Below are 18,493 nucleotides of genomic sequence, written 5' to 3'. Positions count from 1 at the left end.
GGAGAAGATGCTGCAGGAGTATCTCGAGCTCAATATCAATGCCATCGGGGGTTTGGACCCTTTTGAATTTTGGCCTAGAAAAATTGATAAGTGTCACGCCTTAGAAGTTTTGCCATGAGCGGCAGCCAGCGTTCTCTAAGAACTTGTCTTCAGCGCTGGTGTTGTCTTCATGGATAAGCCTAACCACCTAACTTTCATCAAGATAAACAAGTCATGGATCTCCAATGACTTTTGCACCCCAGTCACAGATCGGGAAGAAGAGGTGATGGTGTAGATTTTAGTGTGCTGCATTGATCTTGCATTATTGCAGCTGTGGCACCTTTGTCGTGGCTTCTGTGCCTGTTGTTACTAGTGCTGTTGATGTTACTAAACTTTTTTCGAAATGTGGAGACTCCAATTTGGGTCTCTATCTGGTGGGTTGCCTTTAGTGGAAGGGGTGTCAGAGCCCCATTATTCTATTTCTACTATGGGGAAATTGATAATATCTGTAAAGCGCTGTGGAATTTTTTGCGCTATAATTTAGTAAAATAAATAAATAAATAGAAATTGATGCCATTTTAGTGGTATCTGACCATAATTATTGGAAATGTTTGGTCTCTAAGTTGGGTCTCCTTCATGTGTGTTTCATGAATTTGGCAAAGCTCTCAGAACACCAGGCCTACTCCTGTCACTCATCCACCTGTTACTAATCAAAGTTTAAGTTAGAAATGCTGCTCCAAACCCTGTCCAATGCTCAAATTTGGCATGCTTTCAGGACCACGCTATTTGCACAACCAATTTAGATTCTGAAATTTGGACTCCTGGATGGAGCACAATATTAGCACAAAATATATATCTGCTGAAATGTGGACTGGCTTCTGGACCATGGTATTAGCACAAATAATTTATATTGTGAGATGTGGACTCCTGGCTGGAGCACAATACTAGCACAAAATAGTTAAAAGGTGAAATGTGGCTTGGTTTCTGTAGCACAGTAGTAATTGCAGCATCGGCGTCTCTGCCTGTAATCCGGCTCTCCTGTTGCTGCTACCGGCGCGTGCAGCTTCCCAGGCACTGTGCTTTGGGCGCATGCTCCCTCCCTCTTAAAGGGGCCGCGCGCCATCCTAACGAGTCCCCGGAAAATGGCCGGAGAACTTCTCATATAAAAGGCACCTCCTCCAAAATGGAGGTGCCCGTGCAAGGTTGTAGCTCTGTGTACTTACTCTGCTTCAGCCCTCAGGTCCCGCTGCCAGCCTGACTTCCAGTCCAGCCCACCAGCCAGACTACCAGTTCAGCCCACCATCCTGACTACCAGTCCAGTCCGCCAGCCTGACTACCAGTCCAGCCCGCCAGCCTGACTACCAGTCCAGCCCGCCAGCATGACTACCAGTCCAGCCCACCAGCCTGACTACCAGTCCAGCTCGACAGTCTGCTCACAGCCCTGCTCGCCAGTCTGTCTATGGGCTTGGCCAGTCCGCTTATCCGGAGCCTTTACCTGCCGTGCCTACCAGCCAGCCTACCTGGAGGCGCCTGCTTGTCACCTGCCGCGCCTACCAGCCTGCTTATCTGGAGGCTCCTGCCAGTTACCCGTGTTGTCTGCCAGTCAGTCTACCTGCCTGCCGTGCTCATCTGCTGTACCAGTCCGTCCCTACCTTCTGACCCGTGGTAGTCACCTGCTCATATACAAGGACTGGCCCAGAGAAGCACCTGGTCCCACTGCTCGGTCCTTCCCTGGTTCACGGAGTTGATTGAGCCGCCGTGCGACCTTGGTCAGTCCGAGTTGATACCTAGTTACGCCCCTCTGGTTCCTCCTTGCACAGTAATTTAACAAATTTAGATTTTATCATGTGAACCCCTGTATGGAGAAAAATATCAGCACCAAAGAATTTAAATCTAAAATGTGGCCTGACTTATGTATCACGGTAGTAACAGAATACATTAGATGTACGAGGCCTGTATACAGCAGAATATATACGCGCCAAAAAATTACTAGCTGAGATGTGGCCTGCTGTATGTATCATGGTAGTAACAGAAGAAATTAAATCTTTTAACTGTGGACGAGCCCTGTATACAGCTGAATCTCAGCGTAATAAAATTACAAGCCGAGATGTGGCCTGCTGTATGTATCATGGTTGTAACAGAAGAAATTAGATTTTTCTACTGTCGACGAGGCCTGCATACAGCAGAATATATGCACCCAAAAATTACTAGCTGAGATGTGGCCTGCTGTTTGTATCACGGTAGTAACAGAAAAAAATAGATTTTTTACTGTGGAGCCCTGGATACAGCTGAATCTCAGCACAAAAGATTTACCAACTCCAATGTGGCCTGCTTTATGTAGCACAGAAAGAACATAAAAAATTTGAGTTTCAAAGGTGTACTCCTGCATGGAGCACAATATCAGCAGCGTACAACAGAGTTCTATGTTGAAATGTGGCCTGTTGTCTCTCTGGACCACACTAATAGCAAAAATAATTGATCTGCTGGAAGGTCACAGCCACATAAGATCCTCATCCTACCTGTTAGGAGGGCGGTTGCAGACAACTTTATTATAATGGAACGCAACCGACCCCGGGGTCCGCGATGCAGCCTAGTGGACTGCTGCCGAACATTTTCCGGGTGAAAAGAAAACCAACCAACTTAAATGATAAACCCTTCCGTGTTACTGCACACAGGAATGGGTATAGCGGTTCGCTCTATCTCCGTTAACTGCACGGGAGAAGCGCGACCGGGGAAGTAGCTGTAGCCCTGTTAACTACACAGGGACTACACTGGCGGTGCTAGGATGCGTGTGTGACTACGCCGACAGATACACGTGCCTCCAGCCAGCGTGCTACCAGACTGAAGGTTATTACTCCACGTGGCTGACAGGCGATAGCCATGGACAGGACGTCTGCAGGCTGCTCGGGGTGTTTGGCGACCCCTTTGGCAGAGCCAGACTGCAAGACGGAGCTACCTGCCTTTTTCCACTAGCCTGCCTATTTCCACTACATCTGCCTATGGAAACTATGTGGAACACAGTCGTCCACACATCAGCATCACTGCTCAATGATCAGAGCGCGCCGCCATGTTTGTGGGTGGGTCTTTTAAAGACTAAGTCCTGTCCACCTTCACACTATTGGTGGCGTCACCCGCGACCAATCAGGCGGTGCCAGGTCACCAGATCAGGTGGTTGCCAAACCACCAATCATGGTCCGCCAGGTCACCGACATGCTCAGTGCGGAGAATCCTGGACTTAGGCTCCAACAGCCCTGTCTCCCTCCACAACCTATGATTAACATTGCTAGGCACAAATACCCAAGAGACAATCTGTACATTTCATTGACCAGCTAGGTGTTGGGGCTGACAATGATGCTGAGCAGCATCAGCCCTGGCTGAACTGAAATGGGAGAACACAGAAGGTTCTGGACCCATTTCAAATCCAGCAACAGCCTGACACCTAACATTATCCCCAATTCAAACATCCCCCTCCACTTGACACTCATCTTCCTCAACAAGCAGGGGAGCATGAATGAGGTCCACCAGGTCACAGAGAAGATCCTCAGAACCATGACCCCTCTGGTGTACAGGGTGCCCTTTTTTAAAGCAGGGGGCAAACTTAGCTGACTCCCCGCTTACTTTAGTATTGTGAGCCGTGAGCCACACTCTGGTCGCCCGGATAGAATACGGGGGCAGGACGAGGAGAAGTGACAACCGACTCTCTATGTGTGCAGTCTGTCATGGGTGACAGATGGAGAAGACCAGCCGGACTTTGACGGAAAGATTTATCTCTCGGACGGACGGGACATGCGAGAACAAAGTCCTTGACGTCCTGGCGCCACCGGGTCCACCAATAGGACAGTTGAAGGGACTTAGTGGCACTTTTGACCCCCAGATGAGCTCCGATCTTAGGGAAATGAGCCCAGGAGAGCACCATATTTTGTAGATTAGGGGAAACAAACGTCCTCCCCGACGGAACCTGGTTAGAGGACACTGCAGCCACCCTCTCTACCAGAGAGTTCTTTTTGACATAGTCTGACAGGACCCGGGTCCTGGGGACAGACAAAGATTCTGTACCGGAAGCCACAACGGTAGAGGAATCAGAGACTACCCTCCGGGTGACTGTGACCATACACTGAGACGCACAATTCTCACTCCAGGAAGAAATTCTCCCCATATTCCAGTCAATGTGTGGAGTATGAGAACGTAGCCAGGGGTGACCCAATAACACCTCGTCTAATCCACCGGGAATAATAAGAAATGAGATGACCTCCCGGTGGCCCTGAGGAAATGACAAGGTGAGGGGAATCGACTGGTGGGTGATTTGCGAGTCCAGGAGTGAACCATTGACAACACTAATATTCATTGGTCTTGACAGTAACTCTATAGGGATGGCATGCCTCTGGGCAAATGTAGATGATAAAAAAATTGCCATCAGCACCAGAGTCCACCCACGCCTTGGCAGTAACTGCAGATGCACCAAAGGACAATGTCACCTTATATAATAATTTGGAGGAAGAAGTCCCAGAATCTAATACACCTTCTCCAACGGTGGTAAGACCTACTCGTTCTCCCGACTGCTTGGAACCCTTATTTACGGAGTACTCCAAGAGATGTGCAGGTCGGGAACGAGAGAGACTAGACTCAGTCTGGGATATATCCATAGCCTCAGGCTCCAGGTCGGGAGTCGCTAGTTCGGAAATGGGTCTAGAGAAGGATGGTGCCAATCGATACTGAGGTTTGGCGACCTCCAGCTCTAACCTGTGTTCTGCATGACGCAAATCAATTCGGTTTGCAAGAGATATTAACTCCTCCAGGGAGGTCAGAATTAGTGTTGAGCCACCCCCGTAGTGTTCGAGTTCGGTTCGGTTCGTCGAACACCCGTGTGTTCGCCGAACTGTTCGTCGAACTGTTCGTCGAACACCTTCGAACACCGTTAAAACCAATGGCAGGCAAACAAAAACACATAGAAACACATAGAAAACACCTTCAAAGGTGTCCAAAAGCTGACAAACTGCTCAGAAGACACAACTAACACATGGAAAAGTGACAAGTACATATAGTCATGCGAAAAGAAAAGAGGTGGAGGAGTAAAAGGAGGGGGAGACACAGATATAGGCATGTCATGCCCTTCTAAAATCCAAAAAGTGAGAAGCCGAGACGGCCAGTCCGCTCCTGCCCGTGCCACCTCCGTGTCGCCGGGTTTGTGCCAGAGCCGCGGTGAACCCTGACGGCCAGCCCCCCTCTCCCAATACTGGTGCCTGTCCGCTGGTGGGTCGAGAGAGCCCCCCTGTGGTGGAGGCAGCTCTAAGCTTTTTAATTTAAATTGTCCCTCTAATTTGAATGAATACACTTTAAATCCATTTACAAGGATCTATTGGAGGGCAAGTCTCATGCCAGCAGCCGCGTAATTCCAGCTCCAGTAGCATCCACTAAAGCTGCTGCAGTTAAAAAGCTTTTATAAGGATCGAGCTCGGCTGTCCACCGCAAGGCATCCTAGTGCCAGTCCCAGCCCCTATGCCTTGGGGTGCCTCCTGATGCTCTTCACTAAGTATCCCGTGGTCCCGAAGCATTTCCTTTGAAAAAATTAAGTGTCCAAACTACAGGTGGTGTAGCTTGCTTAACAGCCGGGATAATCCGCTGACTAGCAGACACTGCTACTAGGCACAAAGTATTTCCTGGGCTAGATGCAGTTAAAAATTTGTAAGTAGATACTCTCGTTGGATGCTGAGAAAGCATTCCATAGAGTCTCCTGGCACGCCATATATGATTCTCTTAAAAAGCTTGGGGTAGGGGTCTAGGGGACCCTTTTATAGCCAAAATCACGGCCCTGTATCACAATACGTCACCTAGGCTGAAGATAAATGGAACTGTAGCACCGAGGGCTCGGTTGCTACAGACGTATTGCACCTCACCCAGAGGTGTGATATCTCACTCTCAGATAAGGATGGAGTGTGGATCAGGACCCGACACCTGCATGCATTACACCACATTGCCGTGGGGCAGGGCGACCAATATGCCCCTGAGATGGGCACGACAGTCCCTGTCCCTGGCTGGAGTGGGGGGAGGGAACACTGAGGAAGGGGAACCCTGCAGTGCAGGAGCAGGGAGGAAGCAGTTCCTGGGTGCATTGAGAAGGGAGTATAAAAGGTGGGCACCATCTTAGTTCAGTGCAGAGAAGTCTGAGCAGAAGTGGCAGGGAGCAGGGGCTCTGCATGAGCTCTGCTCCGGAGGCGGGCCTAGTAACAGAGGCCCAGGCCTGCAAGAGGGAGAAGGAAGGAAGAGGAGCGGAGAAGGCTCCAGGAACGAGGAATGAAGGGATCCCAGGGGTGCGGACGGGCGAGTCGCCACCGCACGCCCGAATCCACCTGCGTGGAGGGGTCAGGCCAAAGGGGGAGACCGGTCCCCGAACTAGTGGAGGCAGGAAACGACCCTCAGCTAGAAACCGGAGGCTCTGACATTTTATGTGGCGCAGCCCCTTGCTCCACCCGCTAGGAAGGCACCACATAGGGTCAGGGAAACTGGCGCCAAGTTTACCAAGAGGAGGCCCGAGGCAGCCGGACAGAAGTGTTGGTAAGAAAGGCCAGACAAAGGACACACAAAGGGGGTCCTGTGAAGCGCTCCAAAGTTATCTGGGAGTTGTCTGAGCCCCTCACCTGGTGAGCACAGTACGACGTGGGCAGCCGTTACCTGCAGACGTGGTCTGGATAATAAGAACTGTGAGTAAAGGCCCTGAACTGCATCACTGACTCCGTGTCGTTACTGCTGCTGCCCTGCACCATCACCCCCATCCTCCGCATACACTGCCCTGAGGCTATACTCCTCCCGTGGGGAGTTATGCTACGCTCTGCTGCACCCACAACACCAGCCTTAGCGGTCTGCCCTGTAGCGGCGGTTCACTCTGACCGCAATCCACGGGTGGCGTAGTCGGACATTTAAACATCAAAACCACATAAATAGTTCCGCCACTGGTTTGACCGCCCTGAGCCACGGAACCGGATCGCCGCCACGAAGACTACAACCACCAGCATCCACCAAAAAGGGTCCGGCTCCGGGTGTCCCAAGGCCCAGGGGGTGCGTCAGAACATTTTCATCACCTTTCACAATCACCAATGGGACAAGGCAGGGATGTCCTCTGTCCCCTCTCTTATACATCCTAGTGATGGAGCACCTGCTCTCATCAATTCGCCATAACCCCAATATTAGGTGGATTGAGGTGGGAGGCACCGAGTACAAGTGCTCTCTATTTGCTGATGATGTCCTAGTATATATCACTCAATCACATATATCCATCCCTGCTGTTATGGCTGAAATAGATCACTTTGTTACATGGTAAAATTTTAAAATCAATGCAGCGAAGTCTGAGGCCCTCGATGTCTCCCTCCCTAAATCCATATAGGATTCCATCCAGTCCAACTTTCCCTTTGCCTGGCCCTCACAGGGTATCAAATACTTAGGAATTCCTATTCATAGAGACCTCTCCCATCTATGTTATCTTAATTTTGGGCCCTTTATTGAACAATTCCATACAGACCACGGTTGGCAAGTTAGAACTGTAAGATTCACTACGTGAACCACTGGTGTTTTGTGGAAAAGCACATGTACACCGCGTTCCAAATTATTATGCAAAAAGTGTTTAGGAGTGATAAGGGAAGAATTTGTTTGTTTGTCAGTTAAACTCATTGATGGTGATGTGTGTCAGGGCTCTTTATATCACTGTAAGCAATTGCAGACACCTGTGCTAATTAGTTTGGCAGGTGTGTCCAATGAAAGGCAAGACTACTTAAGAAGGCTCTCTCACATTATTAAGCAGCCTACATTTTCTGCCAAAATGGGAAAGAAAAAGGATGTGTCGGCTGCTGAGAAGCAACAAATTGTGGAGTGTTTAGGTCAAGGCATGACTACAATCAACATTGTGCGATGATCAGGATGAAGTGTCTTGGCAATCAAGAAGTATGTAGCTGATTAACAGTACACACGTGTGCGTGCTGATAAGGGCAAATTGAGGACTCTTTCCTACAGGCAATTACGTCAGGTTGAAACAGCAGCGGCAAAAAAGCCTTGTCATAGCAGCAGACAAGTTTTTGAAGCTGCTTGTGCCTCCAACGTCCCCCGAACAACAAGATGCAGGGTCCTTCAGAGGTTTGCAGCTGTGCATATGCCATCCTGTCGACCTCCTCTATCCACTTCACACAAGCAGAAACGGCTCCAGTGGGCCAAACATTACATGAAGACTGATTTCAAAACTGTTTTGTTCACGGATGAGTGCCGTGCAGCGCTCGATGGTCCAGATGAATGGAGTGGAGGATGGCTGGTTGATGGACACCCCACGCAAACACGGCTACAGCGCCAACAAGGAGGAGGTGGAGTAATGTTTTGGGCTGGAATCATGGGGAGAGAGATTGTCGGCCCCTTTAGGATCCCTGAAGGCGCTAAAGATGAACTCCATAATGTATGTGGATTTTCTCAAACAGCACTTCCTGCCATGGTTCAAGAAGAAGAACCGTGTATTTCACAGCAAGATCATTTTTCTGAATGATAATGCACCATCTCATGCTGCACATAAAACATCTGCATCTCTGGCTGATATGGGCATAAAAGGGGACAAACTTATGGTGTGACCCCCATGCTCCCCTGACCTGTACCCCATTCAGAACCTTTGGAGCATCATTAAAAGGAGTGTCTATGATGGCGGGAGGCAGTTCACATCTAAGCAACAGCTCTGGGAGGGTATTCTGTCCTCATGCAAAACAATTGAAGCAGAAACCATCCAAAACCTGACAAATTCAATGGACGAGAGAGTTCAGAAGCTCCTTTCGAACAAGGGGTCCTATGTGAAAATGTAACATCACCTAGAATAAAGTTTTGAGTTGAAAACTGTTTGATTTCAGTTTCTAACAACCTGCTAATGCTTATAATTTCAAAAATGACCATTTTTTTGGTCTTTATTAAAATGAAAAGGTTGATCGAAAAGTTTGGGGGATCTAAGAGTGTGGCAACCCAGTAGTCATGATTACTTCGAATTCTGACAATATGAGGGTCATGCTGCAGGTAGTGCAGCAAGAAGGCACTTATGTGTCTTGCGCATCTCGGAGCCCCAAAATTATTTTCCGGGCTAGATGCAGCTAAAAATTATTTTTAATTTTAAATCTGGTGAAGCTTATTATAGATGGCCTAATAGGATCAGTGCTGCACACTGCTACAAAGCCCAAATTATTTTCCAGTCAAGATACAGATAAACATGATTAGTAATTTGAAAGCTTAAAAAGGGTTGGTAGGGTGATTTTAACCAATCATCAAGCTTTTACTCTCCCCAGGATGACACAGGGGTAGAAAAGTCGTTTCGGATCCATGATTTGTTCATCTTTATGAACGTGAGTCTGTCTACATTATCAGTGGAGAGCCGCGTGCGCTTATCTGTCAGCACACCACCAGCAGCGCTGAACACACGTTCAGACAGAACGCTGGCTGCGGGGCATGACAAGATCTCCAAGGCGTAAGTGGCTAGCTCCGGCCATTTATCCAGATTGGAAGCCCAAAAAGAGCAAGGGTCCAGTGACACAGTCGTGGCTTCAATGTTTACTTGGAGATACTCCTGTACCATCGTCTCTAGGCGTTGACTATGTGTCAGACTTCTTGTCTCCTGTGGCCTTGCAAAGGATGGGCTAAAAAAGTGGTGAAATGATTCCGCAAAATTGATGTTACCAGCAGATACTGTGGTTCTGTTACGGTTTGAGTGCTGAACACTTGACGGTCCCACGGTTGGCAAGTTGGAACTGTGAGATTCACTACGTGCACCACTGGTATTTTGTGGAAAAGCACATGTAAGATTCTGCAACAGTCTCTGCTGATACTCCTGCATGCGTGCATCCCTTTCTATGGCAGGAATAATTTCTGCAAATTTACTTTTGTACCGGGGATCTAACAGTGTGGCAACCCAGTAGTCAGGATTATTTCTAATTCTCACAATTCGAGGGTCATGTTGTAGGTAGTGCAGCAAGAAGGCACTCATGTGTGTTGCGCATCCAGGAGCACCAAGTCCCTGTTGTGTTGGTGGCGAGGTAACAATCATGCTTCCTTCCTCTGTCCTCTCCCCCCAACCTCGCACAACAGAAATGTGATCAAGGTCTCCCTCATCTGATGAGTCTTCCATCAGTTCGTCCTCCACTTCTTCCTGGGCTCCTGCACCTTCCTCACTAGTTTGGCTGCTACCATGTGCCCTGGTAAAACCATCTCCCCCACCCTCACATGCCTGCCGCCTTGGTGCTGCCGACCGTCTGGACCTTGCAGATGTTAGCCCTTCCGCATACAACTCCTCCTCCTCTACTTCCTCCACCTCCTCTTGTGCCACCACCTGACTCCGAATTCTGTTTAACATGTGCTCCAGCATGTAGATCACCGGAATAGTCATGCTGATAATGGCATCGTCAGCACTAAACATCTTCGTCGCCATTTCAAAACTGTGCAGAAGGGTGCATAGGTTCCTGATCTGAGACCACTCCTCCAGCGTGATTTGCCCCACCTCTGAATCTCGTTGGCCCAGGCTATACGTCAGAACGTATTGCACCAGGGCTTGTCGGTGCTGCCACAGTCGCTGCAACATGTGCAGAGTTGAATTCCACCGGGTAGGCACATCGCATTTTAGCCGGTGAAGTGGCAGGCCCAACGACTTCTGTAGAGATGTAAGTCGCTGAGCTGCGGGATGCGAACGGCGGAAGTGAGCACACAGTGACTGTGCCCTCTGCAGAAGGCCATCTAGTCTGGGATAGTGGGCTAAAAATTGCTGGACAACCAGGTTCAACACGTGAGCCATACAAGGCACGTGTGTGACATTGCCCCGGCGGAGGGCCGCACCCAGGTTTGCAGCATTGTCGCACACGGCCTTCCCTGGTTTCAGGTCCAGTGGAGACAACCATTCATGAAATTGGTTCTCCAGAGCTGACCACAACTCCTCAGCTGTGTGACTCACATTTCCCAGACATTTCAATGTAAAAACCGCCTGATGACGTTGAGCCCTACTGCCAGCATAGTAAGGAGGTGTGCAGGATCCCTTCTGCGCAGTTAGAAAGCTTGTGGCATGACCAGACAGGCTTTGGGTGCAGGTGGAAGACCGAGAGGAGGTTGAGGAGGCAGAAGCAGTGGAGGAACTTTGACATAAAGAGGATTGACGCACAACTCGTGGGGACGGCAAGACTTGGACAGCAGCCCCTTGTCCTGCTGTCACCATAGTTACCCAGTGCCCAGTCAGCGACATGTAACGCCCCTGTCCATGCCTACTCGTCCAAGTGTCTGTGGTGAAATGCACCCTGTCACACACAGAGTTTCTCAAAGAAGCGGTGATGTTGTGTGCGACATGCTGGTGGAGCGCAGGCACACCTTTCTTTGAGAAGTAGTGCCGACTGGGCATCTGGTACTGGGGCACTGCGACGGACATAAGGTCTCGAAAATCCTCTGTGTCCACCAGGCGGAAAGGCAGCATTTCTGTAGCCAAGAGCTTGCAGATGGTGAAATTCAACCTCTTAGCTTTCTCATGGCTTGGAGGAAAAGAATGGTCTTTTACTTGTCCACATCTGAGGGACCGAGGGCTGGCTATTGTGCTTAGACGGGGTTGATAAGGGTGTCCCCGGCAAACTGCCGGTCTGTGAGGAAGATGCAGGCGGACATGTTAGGTTGCCTTGATCCAAAGGTGGTGCTATCGATGTCGGACAGCGCTCAACACCAGCTGGTGTTACCACCTCCAAAGAAAATGATGACCTGCCAAACACGCTGGCTGTTGCGGGTAAAGAGGTGGCAGGTCTGCGCCCCAAAACAGGTGTGACTGCTGTCCCCCCAGTCACAGAGGATGAAGAGGCCGCGGATGCACAAGATATGGCAGACAGTGGTTGGCCCGGCCGGCTAGGCCGCATTGTAGCACACTGAGCTTCCCACTGCAACTTATGCTTCATGTCCATGTGCCGGTTCATGCATGAAGTACTCAAACTATGTATTTTTTGGCCTCTACTTAGCTTTTGCTGACAAATGTTACAGATAACACGAGTTGGGTCGTCTTTATCGATCTGAAAAAATGCCCAGGCTATGCAAGGCTTAGCACCCATGCGACCTGAAGAGCCACCACGACTTGTGGTGAGAGGCAGAGTTGTGTTTGAGGATGCAGTTGTTGACGTGCTTCCAGTACTACGTCTCTGTCCAGGAAGGCGCAACCTGACCTCGTCGTCACTAGCATCTTCCTCCACCTCCTCTGCTGACCTCATCTCTTGGCTGACTGTGGGTTGACAGTAAGTGGGATCTCCAACCTCATCATCATCACCCTGTGTGTTATCACACCCGTCGTCCTCAGAGCCAACCTGTTCCTGCCCTGACAAAAAACTAAAGTTGTCGCTCCAATCAGGTATTTGAGTCTTATCATCGTCTTCCTCATTGTCTCCACCAACAGGAGTTACAGTTTGGGAATGAGGGTCTACATTATGGTCAGAACCTTCTGCGTCTGGTCCTGGATCCGACTCATAAAGATTCTGGGCATCAGTGCAGATCATTTCCTCGTCTGGATTCACAGAAGCGCTGGAGTCGACCTCTGATTCCCAGGCTATAGTATGAGTAAACAGCTCTGCAGACTCAACCATCTGTTCTACCTCATACTCAGACGGGCAGCTGGAGATTTGGGAGCTGTGAGGAAGCAAGTGCGATTTGGGTGACACCTTTGAGGACTGGAGTATTTGTGATGTTGAAGTTGATGTGGAGGAGAGCCCACTTAAAGGAGCACTTGATATCCGTTGAAGCACCTGCTGTTTTTGTGCCTCATCTGGAATTTGTAGCGATTGGCGTGGCCGTAAGAAAGGGATCTTATCACATTGTCCGCTAAAAGAAGTAGACATTTTAGTTTGGCTGGAAGATGGTCTTTCTTCTGCAGATGTTACTGTTGCTTTAACACCTACCCCACGGACACAACCTTTTTTCCCCTTCCCAACACGCCTATTCCCCTTTCCACCAGCAGCAGGCCTTTTTCCACTCATTTTGGTGGTTAACTAATTCACAACTCTGGAGTTGTTTGCACAAAAAAACAATGGATGGTAACCGAGCAGAGCTGAGTGGCCAAACTGTGGTATTAGGCCAAAACTATTGGCTGGGTTAGATGCAGAAAAAAATTATATTCAATTTGCAACCTGATGGAGGTCAGTATAGATGGACTAATACAACAAGTCCCACACACAGCTAGAAGCCCAATATTTTTTCAGAGGTAGATGCAGAAAAAAATATATTCAGTTTGCAACCTGATGGAGGTCAGTATAGATGGACTAACAGAGAAAGTCCCACACACTACTAGAAGGCCAAATATTTTTTCAAAGCTAGATGCAGAAAAAAATTATATTCAGTTTGCAACCTGATGGAGGTCTGTATAGATGGATTAAAAGAACAAGACCCACACACAGCTAGAAGCCCAATATTTTTTCAGAGGTAGATGCAGAAAAAAATATATTCAGTTTGCAACCTGATGGAGGTCAGTATAGATGGACTAATACAACAAGTCCCACACACAGCTAGAAGCCCAATATTTTTTCAGAGGTAGATGCAGAAAAAAATATATTCAATTTGCAACCTGATGGAGGTCTGTGTAGATGGATTAATAGAACAAGTCCCACACACAGCTAGAAGCCCAATATTTTTTCAGAGGTAGATGCAGAAAAAAATATATTCAGTTTGCAACCTGATGGAGGTCAGCATAGATGGACTAATACAACAAGTCCCACACACAGCTAGAAGCCCAATATTTTTTCAGAGGTAGATGCAGAAAAAAATTATATTCAGTTTGCAACCTGATGGAGGTCTGTATAGATGGATTAATAGAACAAGACCCACACACAGCTAGAAGCCCAATATTTTTTCAGAGGTAGATGCAGAAAAAAATATATTCAGTTTGCAACCTAATGGAGGTCAGTATAGATGGACTAATACAACAAGTCCCACACACAGCTAGAAGCCCAAATATTTTTTCCGACTTACTATAGATGCAGATAAAAATTATTTTTAATTTGCAACCTGATGGAGGTCACTATAGATGGACTAACAGAGAAAGTCCCACACACTGCTAGAAGGCCAAATATTTTTTCAGAGCTAGATGCATACAAAAAATGATTTTGAATTTGCAACCTGATGGAGGTCAGTATAGGTGGACTAATAGAACAAGTCCCACACACTGCTAGAAGGCCAAATATTTTTTCAGAGCTAGATGCAGAAAAAAATTATATTCAGTTTGCAACCTGATGGAGGTCTGTATAGATGGATTAATAGAACAAGACCCACACACAGCTAGAAGCCCAATATTTTTTCAGAGGTAGATGCAGAAAAAAATATATTCAGTTTTCAACCTGATGGAGGTCAGTATTGATGGACTAATACAACAATTAGTCCCACACACAGCTAGAAGCCCAATATTTTTTCAGAGGTAGATGCAGAAAAAAATATATTCAGTTTGCAACCTGATGGAGGTCAGTATAGATGGACTAATACAACAAGTCCCACACACAGCTAGAAGCCCAAATATTTTTTCAGAGGTACTGTAGATGCAGATAAAAATTATTTTTAATTTGCAACCTGATGGAGGTCAGTATAGATGGACTAATAGAGAAAGTCCGACACACTACTAGAAGGCCAAATATTTTTTCAGAGCTAGATGCAGAAAAAAATTATATTCAGTTTGCAACCTGATGGAGGTCAGTATAGATGGATTAATAGAACAAGACCCACACACAGCTAGAAGCCCAATATTTTTTCAGAGGTAGATGCAGAAAAAAATATATTCAGTTTGCAACCTGCTTGAGGTCAGTATAGATGGACTAACAGAGAAAGTCCCACACACTACTAGAAGGCCAAATATTTTTTCAGAGCTAGATGCAGAAAAAAATTATATTCAGTTTGCAACCTGATGGAGGTCTGTATAGATGGATTAATAGAACAAGACCCACACACAGCTAGAAGCCCAATATTTTTTCAGAGGTAGATGCAGAAAAAAATATATTCAGTTTGCAACCTGATGGAGGTCAGTATAGATGGACTAATACAACAAGTCCCACACACAGCTAGAAGCCCAATATTTTTTCAGAGGTAGATGCAGAAAAAAATATATTCAGTTTGCAACCTGATGGAGGTCAGTATAGGTGGACGAATAGAACAAGTCCCACACACTGCTAGAAGGCCAAATATTTTTTCAGAGCTAGATGCAGAAAAAAATTACATTCAGTTTGCAACCTGATGGAGGTCAGTATAGATGGACTAATAGAATGATGCTATGCCCAAAAGATTTTACTTCACTAGGTGCAGTAAAAAAATTGGTATTCTATACACAGGTGGTATATCTTGCAACACAGATAGGCTACTCCACTGACTAACACACTCTGCAATAGGCCAAAAAGGATTAGCTTTGCTAGATTCAGCCAAATGCTGTGAAAAAAACTTGCACAGCACTGGCACAGACCTGCCTGGCAAAAACTGATAGGAACTGATGTAACCTAGTCCTGAAAAGGACTCCAATTACAATTAGTCTTTACTCCCACAACCTATCTATTTAAGAGCACAGACCTGCCTGATAAAAGTCGTAGGAAATGCTGTAACCTAGTCCTTAAAAGGACTGCAATCACAACTATTCCCTACTCCCAAGCTATCTGTATATTTGTGTGAAAATTGGCTTGAAATTAACAAGGTATAGCGCACACAGCAACAGCGGTGCCGTCTAACACGCAGCTGCAGCAGTGAGAAAATGGTGGCGACGGGGAAAATGGCTTGGTCTTATAGGGCAAGGACATGTGACATACACTGCCAATGACACATGCCCTTGCTTGTGTGAAAAAAAGCACTTCGCTCCGTGTGTGCGCTGCTGATAGGCTGACAGATTGCACCTCCCCACTGTAAATGCGGGAAAGAGAAAAAAAAATGGAGATCTTCATTGTTCCTGCAGAGATCCATCCCCTGCCCCTCCCCCCACCCCGCTGTACACTCAAACTGCGTATTAACATTAATTTTCATCATTACTGAGAAAAAATCCAGTTATGATTTTGGTGCACGAAGAGTTATCGAACATAACCTCGGACAGCCGAATTTTTCTCAAATTGTTCGTGTTCGCCGAACGGCTCGAACACCGCCCAAAACAGCTCGAATTTGAGATTGGCGAACAGTTCGAGTAGAACAACGCTCATCTCTATTCCTTACAACTTGTGCATTGATAGGTTGGTGTAGACCACCTAGTAAGTTGGACTGAGCTTGTAAATAGCATTGGTTCTAGCATAGAAGGCAGGAGTAGCAGAGGAGACATGAGACAACGGCCCCCCTCCCCAAGCCTCCTATAGAAAAAATAAAAACATAGAAAAAAATTGTTGCCAATAAACCAAAAAACAGTAATAAAATGAGCACTTTCATACATAAAAATAATAATAATGTAAATCTTTATTTTGCATTCTACAATGGTTAGCACACAATATGTTTGCAGCACTGTAAACTGCATTATTCCTGTTACAATAGAGAAAAAAATAAATGCAGGTGGCATATAGAGTCAAAAGGGTCAAATCAGTAAACCGTGCAAAATTTTCGTTTGCCTTAGTCAAAAGACCATCTAAATGTGACATATTGGAATTGCTCACAAACTAAATAACATTTTATAAGGTAATTTTCATGTCATTTTTAAAACTTTGACCTCATTCATTTTTCCAAGGGTCTGCTGATTTAGATGATTGAAAGTAAATGCATCTGACCAGCAGGCGTACATCTACATTTTGCAGAAGAAGCAGTTTCTGGTTGAATGTCTTGAGATTTTCCACATACATTGTAAAGCAGAATTTATTCATGCTTATGCTCTACTTTGACTGTGGTTTTACATGTAGAAAAAATATCACACATGTGTATTGTTATTGAGGTTATGAAACTATAACAAAATTACTATATTTTACTTGAATTTTCAATAATCGCTAACCTAACCTCACAAACATTACCATCTTACACAATCAGGGTTTCCCTCAAGAATGCAAAAAGTAGCATGGTCCTTCATAAGTCCTGCAATGGAAGTAGGTAGTCCTACAAGCTTTACTTTTAGGCTACATTCCCACGATCACCGTTTGGTGAGTTTTTGATGCCGCAGAATTTCCGAACCATTTCTGCACCTATTATGTAAATTAGGTTACTTGCTTTTTTTTTATTACGTTTTTGTGTGTGCTTTTTTAACATGCAATTTTATCACGTTTATGAAATTTCAATTTTTTGTTTCTGTTTGGTGTGTCATGCTTTAAATAAAGATACTTTGTTTTTGAAACTTCCTGGTATTTAACATTTTAGGGTTCACTCACATCTGCATATAAAATCGGCAAGTACATTGTGATAAAAAATCGCATTGCACTCGCACCAATGTTATTCAATGATGCAGTGTTCATCTGCAAGTTTTATGAGTGGTCGCGCATATGGGACGAGACTCGTCAATGGGTGCGAGATAAAAAATGGATTGCAAATGGACCATGCATATGCCGTTTAATTTTTACACACACATCTCAAAGGAACTACGAAATGTCATCAGCCAAGTACAGTAAATTCACAGTCAGAACCCTCAGAATAGATTTATAGAATAGATAGAATAAATAGATATCCTGTAGATATATAATTTCACAAGCCCCGAACATATAATAAACTTGCACCCTTTATTGTCTTTCAGAAGGCACTAAAGGGTGTTTAGCCTTGTTTAACCAAATAAATATACACTGCTCAAAAAAATAAAGGGAACACTTCAACAACAGAATATAACTCCAAGTAAATCAAACTTCTGTGAAATCAAACTGTCCACTTAGGAAGCAACACTGATTGACAATCAATTTCACATGCTGTTTTCTGGCTGATGTTTTGGTCACTTTGAATGTTGGTTGTGCTTTCACACTCATGGTAGCATGAGACGGACTCTACAACCCACAGAAGTTGCTTAGGTAGTGCAGCTCATCCTGGATGGCACATCAATGCAAGCTGTGGCAAGAATGTTTGCTGGGTCTGTCAGCGTAGTGTCCAGAGGCTGGAGGTGCTAACAGAAGACAGGCCAGTACACCAGGAGACGTGGAGGGGGCCCTAGGAGGGCAACAACCCAGCAGCATGACCGCTACCTCCATCTTTGTGCAAGGAGGAACAGGAGGAGCACTGCCAGAACCCTGCAAAGTGACCAACAGCAGGCCACAAATGTGTGTGTGTCTGCACAAACGGTTAGAAACCGACTCCATGAGGGTGGTATGAGGGCCCGACGTCCACAGATGGTGGTTGTGCTCACAGCCCAACACTGTGCAGGATGCTTGGCATTTGCCACAGAACATCAGGATTGGGAAAGTCGCCACTGGCGCCCTGTGCTCTTCACAGATGAAAGCAGGTTCATGCTGAGCACATGTGACAGACATGACAGAGTCTAGAGATGCAGTGGAGAGCGAGCTGCTGCCTGCAACATCCTTCTACATGACCGGTTTGGCAGTGGGTCAGTAATGGTGTGGGGTGGCATTTCTTTGGAGGGCCACACAGGCCTCCATGT

This window comes from Phyllobates terribilis, unplaced genomic scaffold (assembly GCF_046119375.1).
Source record: "Phyllobates terribilis strain yellow unplaced genomic scaffold, ASM4611937v1 Scaffold_9__5_contigs__length_417890890, whole genome shotgun sequence".
Lineage (NCBI taxonomy): Eukaryota > Metazoa > Chordata > Amphibia > Anura > Dendrobatidae > Phyllobates > Phyllobates terribilis.
Note: the sequence above shows the minus strand (reverse complement) of the source record.